Below are 18,863 nucleotides of genomic sequence, written 5' to 3'. Positions count from 1 at the left end.
TTGAACACTTACTCATGTCAGGCCCTGATTTCAGTAAGAGGGGCTCGGCAAGTATATTAGGCAGATGTGGTCTCTGCCCACAGGGAACAAATTTATAGTCTGGTGAAAAAGGTAGAACACAAACCGTGTAACAAAAAACAGATCAGTGTTGCCAAAGGCAAGTTTAGGCTGCTCCGGAGGCTTATAAGGGGTGTAATTAATGTGCACGTAAATAATAGCATTACAGAGCCGACCCTGGGACACTCTTAATGCAGGGGGTGGGGGGACAAGGTGGGTCCCATGTGATAGTAATCACATATAATTAAAGAATCAGGAAACAAAAAAGGAAATAGAGGGAAGCTGAGATAGGCCTTGAAGAAGAGGAGAGAATTTTAACAGGGGAAGGTGGGGCAGGCAATACTCTACATTGAGGGAAAGGCCAGATATAAGGACGCAGGCTTGTTTGGGGAAGTGTTGGTAAGTTCATTTACCCAACACATTGCTTAAAAGATGTGATATGACACTATTTATTTCCTTCTTTTTTTGGTCTATGTAAGGTTTTTTTTGTCTATGTATTTTTTTTTTTTTTTTTTTTGGTCATTGTAACATAAACTCAGTGAGGCCAGGGACATTGCTTACCTTCTTCAGTGGCTATAGCCAGAGCCTTCAACAGTGCCTGACATATGGTGGGTGCCTCGTGAATATTTGCTGAATGAGTAAACAGTAGTTACAGATAATTATATAATTATTGCAGCATACTATGTGCTATGCACCTTGCTGAGAGCTATTACTTTTTATTTAACCCTCACAACAACCCTGTGAGTGGAGAAGACCCTGGGGCAGAGAGATTCTTAGCAACTTGCCCAAAGGATCCCAGCTAGGATGTGAAATAGGAGCTCTCTGATTCTGGGGACCATATATCTAACTGCCATGCAATCCTGCCTTCCAGTATGGCCCAGCGGTTAGGAGTGGTTACTGACATCAAAAAGGAGGTCTGGGGTGATCTGGGGAGGACCACAGCAAAGTGTTTGGGGAAGTGATGAGTCATCAGAAATCGACAAAGGAGAATAATGTGATAAAGGCGGTGCCAGTCATCTTCTCTGTAAATAGGTGATGATTATATGCACTGTGTTTTGTAAGGGTGTGCAAATTGCTCAAAAAATTTTTAGCGGGATCCTCTTTTGAGGGTCTACTGGGCCATCTGTCAAATATTTTGCTTATATGATCACTAATCTTTCCAGCAATCTTGCAAGGCGACTGTTATTGTTTTCCTTTTCCAGGTGAGGAAAGTGTGGTCCAGAGAAATGTTAAGTTGTATGTGCAAAATCACACAGCTAGGGTAATAGGAAATTGAATAGAATTTCTTTGTTTTATGATACTTTGGTTAATGCCACAAAGTTAAGGGTTATAGGAGCTGCCCACTTCATATTTTAAAGGAAGCTGCCACATACCACCTTAACCAAGTGATGAAATTAACATCACCAGTAATGACATATCAACATTGTGGAATCTCTGATAAGATGCACCAAGAAGGGCACATCGTTCCTATGGTATTCTTGCCCAAACGTATAACTTCCATCTAATCATGACACGATATCAGACAAACCCAAATTGGGACACATTCTACAAACTACCTGACCAGCTGCGGTCAGTGTTAAAGTCAGAAAAAACAAAGAAAGATTGAGAGATTTTCACAGATGGGAGGAGAAGGAGACACAACCACTAAATCCAATGTGAGAGCCTAAATCAGCAAAATTTCAGAGCTGCAAGAGGAAATTAGGGTGATATTCAAGTAAGGTCTATAGTTCAGTGAATATTATTGAGCCAATGTTCATTTCCTGGTTTTGATAATTGCATCATGGTTAGGTAAGATGTTAACACGACAGGAAGCTGGGCAAAGCTTCTCTCTACTATTTTTGCAAGTTTTAAGTTGAAAATTATTTCAAAATAAAAAGTAAAAAAACGTAAAGGGGGAGTGGAGAAACTTATTTTCACGGGATTTATTAAATGGTAGAACAGGCCATCGATCGCCATTTTTCCTACCTGCCACTAACCCACCTAGGAAAAGACTAGAGGAATTCATTGAAAAGCTGTCGAGGGGGCCACACAAGCCAGGTGAGGAACTCTACAAGAAGCACTTGAAGGAGTGGGTTCCAGCGAGGAGGGAAGATTATCATCTAATTTCTTGTTGGGCAATACTTATGCAGCAAACTCTCTGGTCTATACTCATGACTATTGAGACGGAGCAAAAGACATCAGGGATAGAGGGCGGAGCAAAAGAGGGACAAGCAGCTTGCTTACACTCTCATTGTTTCGGTAAGAAAAAAAGATGTGCTAGTGGTCAGTAAGTCAAGAGCTCTCCTGCTGCTGGCTGGTACCCTGTCCTAGACAGGAGAGAGGCCCTTGGTGGCAAGAGCATGAAGAGTGAACCATGAGAGGGCAGATGAAATGTTTCAGGAAGCTAGAAGTCATCCTGAATGGAGCACATCTCCCACATCAGGGTCTGGGACTTCCGTGGACCCCACCAGAGAGTCAGGCACTAGATGCCTGCCCGGCAGGAGGCACTGGCTGACCAGAGAGGACACTTCATTAATACAAGAAGTTGTCCCCCCTCCCCCTCCTTTCAAGATTCAACATAGCCAAGAAAAAAGGGGCCTAGAGAAAGAAGGGGGAGGAAGTAGAGAAAGAGTGGAAGAGCTGACCTTGGGCTCCCTTCTTGTACTAAGGCTGGCACAACCAGAGTGACCTGGTTCTGCTCCATGTCTCTCTCATCCTCCGGGAGGCTAGTGTGGGCTGTTCTCAAAGCACTGGCCTAGGTACCGAGTAAGCGAGTGCAATCATCACAGATGCTTGTCAGCCCATTGCTGGCATTGGATCTGCTAAGATCCGATTGGCAAAAGCAAGTCATGCAGCTGAGCCTTGATTCAGGGTGAGGGGGCACTACAAAGTCACACGGTGAAGGGCGTGGATAGGGAAGGGTAAAGACCGGGGGTCATGTGTGCCATCCACCACACCAGTTACGGGGGTACGTGGAAGAGCTGGGACTGAACTCACATTCAATCAGGCTCTAAAGGCTGTGCTCTTTCTCTAGGCTCGGCTTGGCTCCCTTGCACCATTGGGTCAGTCTTAATTGATCAAGGCAGGTGTTCCAAGGAGGACGGCATGACATGGGGATAATACAAGGTCCAAAATCATCAAAGTTGCTCTTTGGGTTTCTTCTCTTGTTGTGGGTTTCATTTCCTGAGTGCATTTGTATCCTTGCCGCTCTAGCAGAGGGTTGAGATGATTCTTGGGATCATATTTTTGGAGGCTGGCCAATTTGCACAGTTCCCAGGTCGCCAGCCAGCCCTGGCGCCAGCCCTACACTGGAGCTGTGGCATGAGGCATCGGACTTTGCTGGACATCCTCTCCTTGGCCAATTTCCATCGCCAATGAGTAGAGTACTCAAAAAAAGTCAGTTAAATTAGGCTTGGTAAAGGGACACTGCATCTTTGAGTAATGAGGTTGGGAAACAGGGAAAACATTTTCCACTAGCTCATGTCTCACTGTATGGCATTCCGATTTCATGACACTTCATAATAAATCATTGCTTATCACTCACATGGGAACGTAACATGGCTCCAGTTAAGATTCGTTAGTGATTGTCAAGAAGAAACATGAATTGCTGTACATCAGGGCTTCTTGATCATCTTCCTGGCCACTGTAGGCACTTTTTTATCGTTATATTTACTGTAAGTGTTGTTTAAAGCATAAATAAGTGGAAGGAAAGAGCACCAAATATGAATAATGAAAATAAATTTATCTTATTTATATGTTTATGCAAGCTTTTGACAATTATTCTCCACAGCAGTTTGCATCCAGAGTTGGTAGCTGCTACATTCAGAGAAGTTCCTTACACTTTAACTTGCCCCTTTCCTTTTCTCCCCCTTTCTTTTTTATGATGTGAAATGCCAGCACATTCGTATTCAAGGCTGGAGGGCCTGGCATGTGTGTTATTTCAGTTTGAGGCTGGCTTATTGAACCTTGGCGGCCTTGGTGCTCACAACAGAGGCCTCCTGGCAGACACATTCGGTGCAGCTCTTCGTTCAGATCCAAGGGAGCAAGGGACAGTGATTAAAAAAAGGAAAAGAGCCAGCAGTAGGGCTGGGGGGGCCAAGTTGCAAAATAAAACCTTTAACTGAAAGATGATCCAGCTGGTTGGCTATTGTGATGAATAAAGACTTTTGTGAGAGAGTCCTGGCTGTGGAACCAGACCACCCTGGGAGATTTGCAATAGGAGCACCAAAGGTGATGGGGGGGTGGACCCTTCGACATTGTCTAGATGCTTCCTTGGTTGGGATGTCCGTAGAGGGCAGTTTCAGTGGGTCTGGGCAGGGAAGGCGGCTGCCAGTGTTAATTGTGGATGGACGGGAAACCACAAGCCGGTCCCTGAAATGCTGACAGGGCTCCCTGATTAACTCCTGCCAAACTGACTTCCCTAGAGGGCCCTCCCAGTCATGTCAACCTCTCTCAACTGCTTCTTGGTGATTCCCAGTGGAACGTTGCAATGCTGACACCAAGGGACTCATCCTGGCCCTTTCCTGCTTGCTCTGGACATGCCACACGCTAAACGGAACTGCAGTTGGTAAGAGGGACAGCCACCCGTAAGTAGTTCTGTCACTGGTACCCATAGAACTTTCTGGAGGAGATGAGGTAGAGCCTGCTGTGGAGGGAGAACATTGCCTAGCAGCCATTTCTGTTTCATGAGAGTGTCTGGAACATTCCAGATTGTTCTACAGAGAAACATAACTACTTCAGAGTTAGAAATAGAAAAGGTTTTCTGGGCACCTGGGGCTTTAGTAAACCATGACCTGCCAGAGCCTCGGGCTTGAAGCTGGAAGAGGAGTTTAAACTTAGGGTGACCTCCTAGTTTGCCTGGGGTTGTGCAGTACTGGGGAAGCCCACAGTCCCAGGCAAACTGGGGTGGTTGGTTACCTTATTTAAACTCCAGAGTAAAGGTTTCCAGGGATGCTTTTCCTCACTCCAGTCCTTCCCTGGGTCCTCACACTGCTGGTGCTGCTGCTTTAACACTTTCCCGAATGGCTATGTAAGCCAACGTGAAGGTCAAGTTTGCAGACTGCAGAGGCAGGCAAAACAGTGGTAACAACCTCTTAAACGTGATGGTGCCTCACGGCTCCTCCGTTCCCTCCATCACGTTCCCTGAGCGTCCCTTCATGATCTCCACGAGTTTCAGTGGGCATGAGCCACCACTCAGCATGGGTACTTTCAACTCATCTCCGCTCCTCAGACCTACCTTACCAACTTTGTATTATGTGGCCCATTTTACAGATGTGACAACTGTGGCTTAGAAGGGGTTAAGTGATTTGTCCAAGTTCTGCCAGCCTCTTGGCAGAGCTACTAGATTGGATTGCAAAGCCCTCTCCATGTATTATGTACGTTCCTATCCGTTAACTTGTTTTCAGCCTTAGAATGATGCCCAGTGTCCGAGCACCGGGGAGACATGAAAAACCAGAAGCTCAGGGAGGCTAGGTAATTTAATCAAGGCCACACAGCACCATTATGAAGACTTGCAAATCTGTGTTCCTCCGTGGAGAAGAAAACGAAGACCAGAGTTTTTTAAATTGCTCTGCTCTTTGGGATTGATAAAGACGCCATCTGAACTGTACTATTTCATATTTGAATATTTTTAAAGTGTGTTGATTATATATTAAAATGATACTTCCCATGTTTTCTAAATATTTAAAAGATCCCTCTTAAACATCATGACAGACACATTAAGCTCACTTACCAGATATATAATGGCTTTAAAAAAAATTCATGGCACTTTGAATAATTCACCATTCCCATTTGGTTGGGGGACACAAAAGGGTGGCCACTTGCGTGCAGGAAAAAAATATTGGCAAGAAAATGTGGCAAATGCTTCCAGTAAAGGTGCCCATTTGGAATTAAACAGTGATGGATGTTTAGGAACCCATCTCGATGCAAATGGTAATGTTTGCAAATGGTCATGTCTCAGGATGGCATTCGCCTACACAGTGTTCTCTCCAGAACCCAGGACTTGCTATTAAAAAGCCCTCCCATTCCTGCACATGAACTGAAGTTTTATCTGAAGCGGGATGAGAAATTACTGTAAATTGGGTTTTACTTCCAAAACGGTTTAATAACCATCACACACGGAACTCCGGTCCACACAATGCACAGCTTAATTTCACCGCCAACCTCTGCCGGCTTAAAAACAGATATTGAAACAGGGGAATACATATTTGACAACGCTGTTAAGGCAACTTTGCTAACGATTTTTGAACAACCTCCAACCGAGGCCTAAATGCCGACAATATCCATAAACAACTCTATACTGCCCAATTAGGGAGACAGAGACACAGCGTCCTGTCAGGAGATTTGCATGGCTAAGAGTCTGAGATCAGAGAGCCGTGAGGGATGGCTCAGAGTGACGGGGGTGCGCAGACGGATGACTATCATTACGATATTACGGGGACTCACACCTTCCCAATTACTGGCAGGATTCATTAATTACCACTGCATTTCCCTAATAGAATCTGCGCGCTGGCTTATCAGCGCCTTCCCTCTGTCTACCTAAACCCCCACTCAGCAGTCGGTCACCTATGAAAAATTAGACAGTGCAGCTTCGAGTGGCCTATTTAAAGGAGAAAGAAAAATGAACGTGGGAAGAGGAGGGAGAAAGTGCATTCACGAAGAAGTCGAAAGGAACAGACACAGCATTCTCTCCACACGGGGTTGTTTTTTCCTTCCTGAAACTGCCACAGAGGGACATTAGTGGCCGCTGCGGGGAGATTCACTATGGTGCGTATGGGAACATAACTGTCGCCTTCACACACACACACACACACACACACACTCATTCATTCCCTGCCTAAAATCTTCTAATGACTTTCCATCGTTTATAAAAATAAAATCTAGACTCCTGCCCATGTCTCTAGCCTCATCTTCCCTTCCTCCTTTCTGACTAAGCCCCACCTACTCAGGCCTTCTTTTTGCTCCTCTAACACATTACATTCCTATCTGCCTCAGGGCCTTTGCACTTGCGTGACCTTTTCTTCTAGAACGTGGTTTGAGCGGCCCAAATTCGGCTTGTAGCTTGTTTTTGTATAGCCCTTGTGCTAAAAAAGGTGTTTACATTTTGAAGAGTTAAAGGTGCCAAGAAAGAGAGAAAGAAAGAAAGAAGGAAAGAAGAAAAAGAACGGGGAAGAAGGGAGAAGGGGAAAGGAGGAAGGAGAGGAGGAGGACTGGGGTGGGGGGAAGTTCTGTGACACCTGGGTTAAAACAACATCCTCCCAGATCTTTTCAGAGCTGGCTTATTTTTTACCATTCACCGCCCAGAGTTTTCCCTGAACACTCACTCTAGAGCGGCCACCTGTCACCTTCTACACTCCTTTGCTTCATTTCCGTCATCACACTCATTCCCAGTGATTGCTAATTTATTAGCTGCTTTATCCTCAATTCTGGCTGCACATTAGAATCACCCAGTGAGCTGTTAAAAATACTGATGCCCAGGCCTGACTCCCAGAGAATTTATTTCCATTAGTTGGGCCTGGGACCCAGACATTGCCATACATATATTTTCAAAGCTTCCCCCATGATTCTATTAATAGCCAAGCTGGAGAACCCCTGGCCACTGCCTGTCTCTTCCCAATGGAATGCTGGCTCCACAAGATCAGGAATGTGGTCTGTCTTGCCCACTGCTGTGGTCTTGGCACTGAGAACAGTGCCTGAGACAGAGGAGCTGCCGGCTCAATGTTCGATGGATGAATTAAAAAATATTTATCATCTATACGTACAAAGAATTGAGGACGACAGCAATGTGACAGTGACGTAGGGTCTCCCTAGCTGAAGTTATGCATCAAAAATGGGTGACAATTCCAGGAACCCTGCGCGGTTGCAGGAGACTCAGCCCCCATTAAGGATAATGGAATGTGAGCCTCCCGGGCTGTCTTGTTACTATCAACAGCATTATCGGTTATCAACTGCTTTTACAATTATGCACAATGATTCTCCCTGCACAAAGATTCAGCAACCACCGAACTTGCTTTCTCTTTTAAATTAAATATACTGAAAAGAGCAGAGATTTCAATCCTTCATCTGTTCACAGATGAAAAAACATTTCCAAATCGTCAGCGATCACATTTTTTTTTTTTATTCTGAGGACGGCCAACTGTTCCCAGTGATTTCGATTACATTTCCTACCTATTATTTCATGTAATGGCATCCCTTAAATTTTAAATTAGCTTTGAAGAATAAAAATAATTGAATTCCTGCTGTTTTGTGTACATAGAGGGTGACAGGAGCTAATGTGATAATTTAAACTGTAAATGAGTCTTCACTTTGTGTTCATTAATTACAGCTAATTACTGAATTACAAACCTTCTTGGTTAGGCACTGTTATGTATTCATGTAGCATGTTGAATCTCCAGCTGGTATAAAACTGTTTTATAGACTTACAAGCTGACACACCAAGCTACCACCGAAACAATTCAGTTTGAAAACAAGGGGGGTGGGAACACGTAACTGCAAATGCTTCTTGGAATTAAAAGAACAGACACAGTGCTTCCAACTCATATCTTTGGGGATAGAGGATCTTGCACATATAATTAGAACAATTCATGCCACAGGAAAGAAAAAGGGCGCTAGGCTGTTCTCTACTCTGGGTGAAAATCTATACCATAGCATGTAATTTGTGAGACTCAAGTGTTCTGCCCTTATCTCCTTGTTCCCTAGAAACTAAGCATCGTAATCATTTATTAACTGATCCTGCTTTTAATAACAGAAGCATAAAGGATGCCAGAAATCCTGCCCATTTTTCATGACCAGAAATGGCTGGAAAGAAGATTCAGACAGGTCAAGGACTAGGTCAAAGTGAATTCTTTCTTATTAGGTTAAAAACAACATTTTTTTTTTTATAGTGAGCAAGGCAGTTTGGATTATTAAACATTAGTATCGCCTGCATAATTTCTGCCTCTAGATGGAAGACTCTGTGATGTCTGGTTTACTGAGATTTTCCTTAAAAGACTTAGTTGGAGAAATCCTCCAACGGATGCGTGATCTCTGTGGCCAGTACAAGTGTGTCAGAAGAAGGAATATGCAAAAGCCAGTCGGTATGTTCTTTAGCCTCCTAACTGTGTTTTTCATTCATTCATTTGCTAATTTTACTCAGTATTCATTTGATGAGGAACAGCATGGAAGGCTTTGTGAGGTACCAAAAAATGAATCATCAGGGATTTTATACCTGCCACAGGTAACTGTTGTCCCCTCCGGGTAGTCACGCTGACTTGCCTTTGGGTAGCCACGACTCCGTGGTTCTCAAGCCAGATGCTCACCCCACTTCTGAGATACATTCCAGTCCGGCCAATCCCTGTGCTCTGTTCTCCTGGCCACAGTGATTGGTCCAGGGATAGGCATGTGACCCAAGTCAGCCCAATGAAAGGTTTTTGCTGGAACTCCTTTCTTTGGAGAGTTTCAGCCTCGGGCTTCCTCCATCTGGGGTGGTTTCTGAGCCACCGCATTGCGGAGAACATGCCTGGGAATTACGCCACTGCAGAGGAAGCAAGATGTGAGGGGTGGAGCAGGCCAGATTTCCAATGGCACCATCTAAGCACGAGATCCCGCTTTGCTTGCAGCTGGTGACCTCCTTGACCTTCACAGGAGCCAGTAAAGTGCTCTGTGCTTAAGCTGGTTTCAGTGGATTTTCTCTCCTATGTAATCTATGTAGTCCTGATTTACACATGCGTGATTATAAACCAAGATATGGATTGATACATGTCACACCAGAAACTTCTGTAGGTGCCCAGAGGAGGAGAGGATCTTTTCTAGTTTGGGAAAACAAAGGATAACAGGGGGCTTTCTAGAGGAGGTGGTGGGTCAGCTGGGCTTGGAAGTAATGGAAGGCTTTACATGGGAGGAGGCAAGGAGACAGGGAGCAAGAAGATGGGACTCCAAGGGAAGACTGGGCCTTGTAGCAGGATCCGACAGAGTTTCTGGGCCAAGAACACATGAGAAGGAGGGAAATCCCAGTTAAAATAAACCCTGGGGCCAGACTCTTGGCATCTTTGTTATGCACGGTGTTTGTTATGCACGATGTCAGGTGTAGACACATAGACAGACCATTGGGTAGAGTGGGCCCTGCCCAGGGCCATCTCAGAGACTCTGGCTTTGGTTTTGTGAATTTTGCCTTCATGATGACTTTGGGCAGGACTGGCATAACTAGGTGGTTTTCTGGAGGTGAAAGTAAAGAAGGCACGTTACTGACCTCCATTTACCATGGATGGGGATTCTGTAGGATCCGTCTCCCAGAGATTGTCCCACAGTGACATTTTCATGCTCGCTCATCTGGGCTCTACAAAATGGCAGGCACGATGGTTGAGTGGTTATGTTTTGCCAGACACGGTGTTACGTAATTCAACAGCAGCAGCAACAAAAACAACCATAGCAGACCATAATCGAGGGCGTACTATGTTCCAGACACTGCAATAAGCTTAATGATGAAAATAATACATCACCATCACTGTTATTACTGCAAACAAAAATTAATGGAGAACTTACTACATGCCAGCTATTGTGCTGAGTACTTTTCTTGCATTATCTCAATACAATTTTCACAGTGGACCTGGGAGGTAGAGAGTATTACAGACAGGGAAACTGAGTCTCAGAGAAGTAAAGTGACTCACCCGAAGTCACACAATCAGCAAGCAGGGGAACTGGGTCTAGAACTTAGGAATTTGATTTGATTCTCAAATCAACGCTCTTTGCCACCATACTGTGAATGCCTTTCTTTATTTTGGTTTTTAGTATGGATCAGTTTTAAACTTTTGTTTAATGTTCTTTCTGCCCTATATGCTCATCATGCTGGAAAAGAAGAAACAGGTAAGAAGAGGGCCATCGCATCGGTGCTCCACATCGGCCCCTTGTCCTGGTCTTAGTGAGCTCTTTATTGCTTCCTTTGCTTCAGCTCCTTCCTTGGTCTGACTTGTGTGCGTTTCCCGGCATCTCGCTCTAGAATCATGAACGGTGCCTGGCACTCTGTCAGGACTCAGAAATTGTTGATCAAGCTGATTTGCACTCAATTAAAATAGTTTCTTATCTAAGTTTTTAAATAGCCAGTCGGGTTTCCAAACCAAACGGGAAATCCCTTAAGAAAAAGGGCTGGATTCCTGATTCAGAAAGTTTCCTGTCTTTTTGGTGGTTTGGGGATATCATATATCCCGGGCTTTTTTTGGTTTTGTTTCTTTTATACTCACAGGCATTTTAGAAATACTGTGTGAAGAGAGAGCACACATTCTGCTTTTTCACTTGGGGGAATTTGGGGTCAGCTTTAGGCAGACCGGTTTGAACGAACATGCCCAAGAAGCAGAGATGTACCCTCCGGCACCTGGGTTTCCCCATCTGCCGGCTCGCAGCCTGGCCAAAGCGCGGCGAGCAAACGGGAGCCCTGGGTGTCACGTGGACGGTCACAGGATTGTGAGTGGACCCTGAGAAACCTCAGAAATGCCCAGAAACTCCAACTGCATCTGCCTGGAGCATAATGGCTTCTGTTTGCTTTGTGGCTGTCCAGACTTCCCCAGTTCCGTTCGTGTCTGTGTTTGCTGGAGCCGGGAGCTGGCACCGACCTTAATAACCATGGGGAAATTGAGTCAAATCTCTCTTCAGGGCAGTTCAAGTGTCTTGCTTGACTACATCTGGCCTTCTTGAAACCCATCTTCCTTGGTAGTCTTCCGACCCCTATTTCCAGGACCGCATAGCTTGACACTTGCTATAATTTTGTCTTGCAGGGCTGGTAAGCTACTTCTCATGATGGTTGATCTTGATACGGCGATCTTTGTTGTATTGTTAACATCTTGAGGGTGGAGACAGTGGCTGTGGGGTTCCTCCAGCTTGGGTTCAAGCCCGGATCTGCTACTTCTCTGAGTGAGTTGCAATAAGCCATGTTGCCTTTTGCAAACTTAATTTCCTCTTCTGTAAAATGTGAATGATGATAACACCTTGGGGTCCTTGTGACAATTATATGTGACCATGTATCTGAAATACCTAGTGGTCGTGGTCGGTGCTCAGATAGTCATGTTTGTTGTGGTGGTGATAATGGTGATGAGGACAACATCTCATACTGTTTATACAGCCCCTTGCACCTGGAACATTTTTGGCCAACAATATTCACTTAGTCCGCATTTGGTGATTAATGAATGGTCCTTTGGACTGGAAACCTGGTCTCCAACCTGAGCTGGCTGCTGGGAAAGAGGGACTGGGGGAGGCAGGAGAAGAGAGGTGATGGTGCCTCCCTGCCATGGGGATGGTCCTTGGGACAGATACGACTGTCGCCTACTCAATATCCATCCCCCCTTCTTCCCTGCTGATAAAATCCTGGCTTTGTTTTCTGTGGCAATGTGCCCAGCCAAATACTCATGTCACTCGATCTTGCAGCTAGGGATGACAAAATTACACAGTCTGACTGTGGAAGTTGAAGTGGAATTCTGCTGGGTTTCTGGGAAAGACTTGCCCCCTGAGAAGAGGGGACAAAGGTGGTCAGTACACAGTTATCTCACTCCTTCTCCTACCTTGAAGGGGGCCACCGTGTCTAGTGGTGGCAGTCATCTTGCCGCAGGGAGGCAACGATCGAGAGACTCACAAGAGACACCTTCTAACATCACTAACCCATTGGCCTAATGCCACAGCGGTCTCCTCCTGGATGTCGTGATGGTGAGAAGAAAATCGTGATTTATTTAAGTTGCTGTACGTAGTCTCTTATTTGCAGCCTAAAGCATTCCTAAATTTTAACCTTCCTGCTTTTTTTTTTTTTTTTTTTGACAGGAAAGGGAGCCCTGGAAGCCCAGCTGAGAAAACAGATTCTCCAGTTTGGCATGAATACTATGCAGAAAGAGCAGCCGTCGACTTCCTCTAATAATGCAGCAACAGCACACAAACCCATGGGCAGAACAGCTAATAATAATAGCTGATGTGAATTAAATATTTATTCTGGGTCAGATGGGGCATACTGCTTGGCACACAGTAGGCATTAGGGGAAAATGTTAAACTGTGGCATCAGTGTAAATGACAAATCCCACGCTCTATCCACAGCTCCACCAAATGGCTTATCATCTTCCTCCTTCCACCATAGACTTATCTCACATATTTCCTATCTTTTTCTGAGGGGTTCACAAGGTTCTTGTAAATATCAAATGAGCTACTAGATGGGAAGAGCTTAAAACCCTACCCATCACATAGCAGGTGCTCAATATATGTTGGGGATCGTTATTATTGCTCTGTGCCGGGCACTGTGTGAAGTGCTTTTCTTGCCTTATCTTGGTGAGATTAACACAAGGACAGACAGCTGAGTGGTTGTTGTCAAATCCATTTCATGTTCTGGATGTCAGTTACCCCCATCTGTCAAACATGGATTTAAGGCTAAACCAGTCTTCCCTAAACTTCTTGCTGTCATGCACAACCCTCCTGATTTCTGCCTGTATTCTATTTGTTTTAAGCTGTATTCTCTCAATCACAAGCACCTGTATTCGCTCTACTGTTTGTGTTAACCTAATATGTTTCTTTAATTTGAGTCACTTTTCTTTTCTTTTCTTTAGCCATATCCTAAGTAATAACATCCATGTGATGATAGATATCTATTAGTGCTTCTCAACTACGGGTGTTCTTGACTCCCAGAGAACATTTAGAAATGTCTGGAGACATTTTAGTAGTGATGGTAGTGACAGCTAGTAGGTAGAAGCCAGAGATACTGCTAAATATCCTACAAGGCACAGGACAGCCCCCACAACCAAGAATGATTCAGCCCACAAAGTCCATGGTGCTGAAGTTGAGAAACCCTGAAACACACACATACATGCATGTGCACACGCACATACACACAGATGAATATGCTTTAAAAAAATATATAACGATCCAAAAAAAAAAGAGCTTATCCAAGTATTATCTAAATCACTCTGTCTCTGTTCAAGAGCAAGGTTACCAAAAGTTGGGAATCCCCTCATAAGCTGATTTCTTAAAATCCCTTCCTCCTCTAAAACTCAGTGAAGTCAAATTGGAGACAGTAGGTTATTTCTCTTATTACTCAAGGCGAAGAAAGACATTTCTTCAGAAACAGAACATCATCTTTGGGAAGAAAACAATTCTCATTTCCAAGTAGTTATAAACGTCACTGGGTTGACATGTAGGAATAGCCTGAATTTTCAGAGACCATAAACCAAAGGACCTTGAGATACAGCTATCTACCTGGAGCAATGTGACCCCCACAGTCGGGTCATCCAGAGCACGTGCTAATTAAGGCCCCCTCACATTTCCTGGTAGAGCAGTGATTCTTTATATTTTCCCTATCCTGACCTATGAGGAATGCTACTCGTGTGTGCCAAATTCCCATGAGCAGAGCCAGGGTAATAGCTACCATTTCCCTTCTGTCTCTAACATTCCAAAAATTCCAGGGTCATGCCAGTGAGTTCCTTGACCACCCTCAGCCTTCAACAACAATTGGGAATAAATTATTTTCAATTGATAGTAATTGATTCAGAGTCCCCAGACCACATTTGTGCACCGTCTGTCCAGGGCATTCCTCAACCAGGAGTTTCCTGGCATGGAGTCACTTCCACATCAAGGGGAGAGGTTGTAATGAAAAAGGCTGGAGCCAGAGACATGGTGTAGAAAACATGGCAGCATGCTTTCTACACGAAGCTATAATAATAACACATGGTGCCTTTCTGGCACTTTAGGGACACGGTTCAGACTTCATCCTTAGCACAATCATGAGAGGTTGTTAGAGAAGGACTTGTCCTCCCTGTTAGCCAACAAGAAGGCTGGGTTTGGGGAAGGCCCACAAAGCAAGTTCTAGAACTCCATTTCCTCAGTTCCTGATTTGCTGACTTTCCACATGACTCCGGGCAGCCTGACAGACACTCCTTCTCTGTATAATGCCCCATGAGCCTTCCCATTCCTGGAACTGGTGCTTCGGGAATGAACTAGACCAAGTCGCTTAAAGGCTGAGATATCAGTTGGTGCAGCTTACACAAGGCCTTTCTCAGCAGAGTTCATACCCTTTTGATAATTTGGATAATGAAGGGATTTCTGGAGGGCCACATGATCTTGGACCCACATACCTTCTTCTGTGCATTGTCCCTCACAACCATCCCTTCCTTGTTGAAGTCCTTAGCATAGGTGAGTTTTGCTCAACTGGACACCAATGTTGGGTCAGGCATCTCGGCCTCGCATCTCTCTTTTAATTTGCCTGGAATTCCTGGGAGTCACAATGAAGCTGGGATTTGCTGAGGAAGACCGTAGAGAGGTAGAGACATGTTGGGAAGACTATATCAAAGATGTTCTTAGGAGGTGCCCTCCCCTGCAGTTCATAGAGCTCTTCAGTGCTGATGCTCCAAATAAACAGCTCTCCTTTAGACTTAGCGATCTGTAGTCTCTATCTTGGCAGGGGAAATCTGAATCATTGTTAGCCCCTTAGCTTCACCCGCAACCACTGTCGGCTTGTGGCTTTCTCTAAACCTGCAGAGGGGACAGCTGGATGGAACCCCTTCTCTGGGCACACCTGCTGGCATGAGCTAAAGGTGAACTTGCATGCTTTCTCGTACAGATTCTTGTGTTTCAGTACAGAAGGGTGGGTGGTGGGGGTGGGGATCTGGCACGCAACCCAGAAGGGTAGAGAAAACTGAAATCACACCTCACGTCTCTCCACAAAGGTTCGATTCTCTTTATGAGTATGATCCGCCAATCCGTAATCAAGGGTTAATTTCACAGCTCACTGCTTCATCTAGCATAATATCCATTCAGACTAATTAAATCTGTCTAATAATGTGAGTGTCTTTGTCTTTGTTCTTCCCCTTCTTTGTTTTACACCCTTCACATCTCATCTCCAGAACCACACGCCATCACACTCTACTTGACAAGCAGAATCCATCCCTAAAATTAAAACATTCCTGACCTATCTGCAATGACAAGGCAGGCGAGCTTCACGGCGCTCCGGCCCATGAAGGGAGCTGACACATTTGTTTTTAATTTCAAAAGAGTAGAAAGTGAAGATCTGACCCCGTCAATCAAGCCCCGTGACAAGTTTAATCATTGGTGCCCCACAAAAATCACGGCTAAATAGGAATGCAAATACTGTATCACAGGGCTCTTATAAATGCTAATCAAGGAGAAGTAATCAACTGACAATTTCACTGATCTCTTTTCTGAAGAAGTCACTCAATGCTCTGTCTCTGGGCCACAAAGAGAAGAGAACAGGACAAAAGGGATGGATGAGGTCCCCCCAACCTTCCTTTTATTTTTCCTTCCAGGACATTTCTTTTTAAAGAGAGAATTCATTCTTTTGATCCATTGTTGAACTTTAAAGCAAAGAACTTACGCAGTTATATGTCAAGTGTACTTTATTATCAGTACCCAGGCTGGGCAGAAAACGCACCGAAACTTCCGCTAAAATAAAAATCATCATTTGTCTTTGTCATTAATCTGTTCTCAAATTCTCTTATATCTTAAAAGTGACTGACCTTTGCTGGGAGAGGGGGAAAAAAAAGAGTTTTGTAAGTAGTCGAAAATCTGAAAATTATGATCACGGTAACTCAGAAGAAGAAGAAGAAGAAGAAGAAGAAGAAGAAGAAGAAGAAAAATCCCTCTTAAAAACTTAATCCAGGGTTGATGAAGAATTTATAATCATCAAGAAGTTCTGAGCCAAGCGTCTCTCCCCTCAGCATGGAAGCTTGACTGTGCTTAGGGAGAGAAATCAGAAATTGGAGAGATCTTTTTCATCTATCCTTTTACACAAGACCTGAGAGAGCTTTGTGTGTTAACAAGCTTAGAACCTGACGTGTTTTTTTTTTTTTCTCCTTGTCTCTATTTTATTTTTTTTAACCAGAAGGTCCTAAAGAAATCCAATTATTGATGACTTTGTACTGTAAACACCGATTTCACAGAATCAAAACAGGCAAAGAAAAAAGCCAGCACTACGTTACTCCTTGGAGTAACCATTGTCCTACAATGGTTATCTAGTCCTATAAAAATAGAACGTTTCAGAAGTTCAGGTATTGGAAAGATTAATTCCTGTAGTTCTAATCACCCCAAGTTCCAAAGGTTCTGGGTGGTCTCCCTCATCTTAAGGACAGAAAAATGGGAATGTATGGCTTTTGGATGTTTCGTGTGAGAGGTGGATGGGACAAATCCAGCCCACTGCCTGTTCTTGGATGGCCCAGGAGCAAAGAATAGTTTTTGCATTTTTAAAAGGTTGTAAAAAAAAAAGATTTCTTGATATAAAAAGTACATGAAATTCACATTTCCACATCCACGAATGAAGTTTTATTGGAACCTGACCACGTCTATTCAAGGATGGATCTTCCATGGCTGTGTTCATGCTGCACCAGCAGAGCTGAGCAGGGTCCAATAGGGGTTGTCTGTCCCACAAAATCCAATATATTTACCGTCTGGTCCTTTACAGAAAAAGTTTGCTGATCCCTGCTTTATATCATCATGGAAAATTTGCTAGTTCTTGGCTGTACCTCAATTTCCCCTGCCCTAGAAATTCTTTTTTCCCAATAACTTGATCGAGGTATAATTGACAAAGAACTGTATATATTTCAAGCATACAGTGTGATGATTTGATATATGTATACCTTGGGGAACACTCACCCCCACGGTTTGGTTAATTAACACATCCATCATCTCACATAGTTACCTTTTTTGTGTGTATGAGAATGCTTAAGATCAATTCTTTTAGCAAATTTTAAGTATACAACACAATATTGCTAATTACGGTCACTGTACTAGACATTAGATCCCCAGAACGGACTCATCTTATAACTGAAGGCTTGTATCTTTTTTTAAAAAAATTGATTTATTTATTTGAGAGAGAGGAAGACAGAGTGAGTGAGCAAGGGAGGGGCAGAGGGAGAGAGAGAGAAACTCAAGCAAACTCCCACTGAGCGTGGAGCCTGATGCAGGGCTTGATCTCACGACCCTGAGATCATGACCTGAGTAGAAATCAAGAGTCAGACGTTCAACTGATTGAGCCACCCAGGTGCCCCTGCAGGCTTCTACCCTTTGACCAGCATCTTCCCATTTTCCTCATCCTTCAGCCCTTGGAAACCACTACTCTACTCTGTTTCTGTGAGTTCAACTTTTAAAAAAAAGTTTCCACATATAAATGAGATGATGCAGTATTTCTCATTCTCTGGTTTATTTCACTTAGCAGGTCCATCCATGTAGTCACAAAGGGCAGTAGTTCTTCCTTTCTCTTGGCTGAATAATGTTCCCCATGTAATGGACATTTTAAACAAATGAACACCAGTGAAGATGCCTCATGTTTTTCATGTTTTTTCAGATGTCAATGTTCAGTTTACTGGGGAAGGACGGGCTTCCTTGCAGTGAAATGAGCACCTTGCCCATGTGTACTAGACCTTGGGCCTTCTCTGGCTTTTGGCCACCCCTTCTGTGGCCTCAGGGTTGGGGACAGGCAGTGTCTCTCCTTGTGGGGTCAATCATGGAGCCTCAGGTCCTGCTGGCTGCTCCTCGCCCCGGTAACGTTGCTTCAAATTAAGATCTAATTCATTTTGGAATAATAATGGTACTCTAAAAATAGAACATTGACAATAACAAAAAAGGGAACGCAACTCTGTATTTCTATTCTGGTGCATGGTCCCGGAGACCCAGTGTGGTGGAAGTGATAACACATACGCTGGGAAATAAAGAGGTTGGTCAATTTGTTGCCTCAACAATACCACGGCAGGAGATCACAAGAGATAATATTTCTTTCTGCCAGACGTGCCCAGGTACTCAATATATCTACACGCACGTTCATCTGCTTTTTTTCCATATTTAAATAATAGTTATTCACAATGTTCCCTTAATATTTTCCAGGG

The 18,863-nt window shown here is 44.1% G+C and overlaps 1 protein-coding gene and 1 long non-coding RNA gene across 6 annotated transcripts in view; one reads left to right on the top strand and one right to left on the bottom strand.

Moving 5' to 3' along the window:
* The window catches only part of LOC118524534 (uncharacterized), an 84,003-nt gene extending 67,544 nt beyond the window's left edge, over nucleotides 1-16,459 (top strand). For all 3 annotated transcript variants that reach the window (XR_013442093.1, XR_013442094.1, XR_013442092.1), the window contains 3 exons: nucleotides 11,781-11,916; nucleotides 12,568-12,702; nucleotides 12,814-16,459. This is a non-coding gene — a long non-coding RNA (uncharacterized LOC118524534). The remainder of the gene's footprint in view (nucleotides 1-11,780; nucleotides 11,917-12,567; nucleotides 12,703-12,813) is intronic.
* The window catches only part of TSHZ2 (teashirt zinc finger homeobox 2), a 739,565-nt gene that overhangs the window by 21,391 nt on the left and 699,311 nt on the right, over nucleotides 1-18,863 (bottom strand). The gene's annotated exons all lie outside the window — the stretch shown is intronic.

This window comes from Halichoerus grypus, chromosome 10 (assembly GCF_964656455.1).
Source record: "Halichoerus grypus chromosome 10, mHalGry1.hap1.1, whole genome shotgun sequence".
NCBI lineage: Eukaryota > Metazoa > Chordata > Mammalia > Carnivora > Phocidae > Halichoerus > Halichoerus grypus.
The sequence above is the reverse complement of the archived record's forward strand: the minus strand, read 5'-3'. Positions and strand labels throughout refer to the sequence as shown.